This window comes from Arachis duranensis, chromosome 1 (genome assembly GCF_000817695.3).
Source record: "Arachis duranensis cultivar V14167 chromosome 1, aradu.V14167.gnm2.J7QH, whole genome shotgun sequence".
In the NCBI taxonomy this organism is placed as follows: Eukaryota; Viridiplantae; Streptophyta; class Magnoliopsida; order Fabales; family Fabaceae; genus Arachis; species Arachis duranensis.
The window spans coordinates 57,451,219-57,452,600 of NC_029772.3; positions in this window are offsets into that span (position 1 = coordinate 57,451,219).

Below are 1,382 nucleotides of genomic sequence, written 5' to 3' on the forward strand. Positions count from 1 at the left end.
CTGAAGCTTGGCTAGCCATGTCTAATTTCTTTAGACTGAAGCTTTAGACTAGCATTGCATGATTCCTGGAATTCTTATTAAAAATTTTGAATCTCTTTATTTTCTTTTCCATATAATTTTCGAAAAAACCAAAAAAATTACAAAATTCATAAAAACCAAAAATATTTCTTGTTTGAGTCTAATGTCTCATTTTAAGTTTGGTGTCAATTGCATGTTTCTGTTCTTCTTGCATTTTTCGAATTCATTCATGTGTCTTCATTGATCTTCAAGTTGTTCTTGATGATTTACTTGTTCTGATCTTTAAATTCTCTTGTTTTGTGTGTTTTGTTGTTTCTCATATGCATTCTCAATTTGTTAGTGTCAGTAGTATACAAACTTCCAAGTTTGGTGTCTTGCATGCATTGTTTATTTGATTTTAGTTGCATTTTGATTATTCCTCATCATTAAAAATCCAAAAAAATTTTTAATTTGTGTATTTTCAAGTCAATAATACAGAGAATTGAAGATTCAGAACGTACAGCAGAGGAATTACACAGAAAAAGCTGGGCGTTCAAAACGCCTAGTGAAGAAGGAAAACTAGCGTTTAAACGCCAGCCAGGGTACCTGGCTGGGCGTTTAACGCCCAAAAGGGTAGCATTTTGGGCATTAAACGCCAGAATGGATACCATTCTGGGCGTTTAATGCTAGGATGGCACAAGAGGGAAGATTTTGTTTTTAATTCAAAATTTTTTTCAAGTTTCCATAATTTTTCAAAATCAAATCTTTTTCAAATCATATCTTTTCAAATTTAATTTCTCTTCATTTTCAAAAATACTTGCTAACAATTAATGATTTGATTCAAATATTTCAAGTATGTTGCCTTTTCGGTTGAGAAAGGTTTAATGTCTGAATCATATCTTTCAAATTTCTTGTTTGCCAAGTCATTAATTTTCAAAATCATATATTTTTTTTAATTGTTTTTCAATCATATCTTTTCAATCATATTTCTTTAAAACCATAACTTTTCAATCATATCTTTTTAATCACATCTTTTTCAAAATAGTTTTCAATCATATCTCTTTGATTTCCAATTTCAAAATCTTTTTCAAAATCACTTTATTTCTTTCTCAATCTTAGTTTTCGAAAATCAATTACCATTTTTTCAAAATTTCTTTTAATTAATTCACTTTAATTTTCGAAAATTTCTTCCCCTCTTCTCACATCCTTCTATTTATGGACTAACATGTACAATTCAAACTTTATCTTTTTAAGTTCGAATTCTTCTACCTCTTCCTTCTATTTTTCTTTTCCTCTGACACCTCAAGGAATCTTTATACTGTGACATAGAGGATTCCATATTTTCTTGTTCTCTTCTCTTTCATATGAGCAGGAGCAAAGACAAA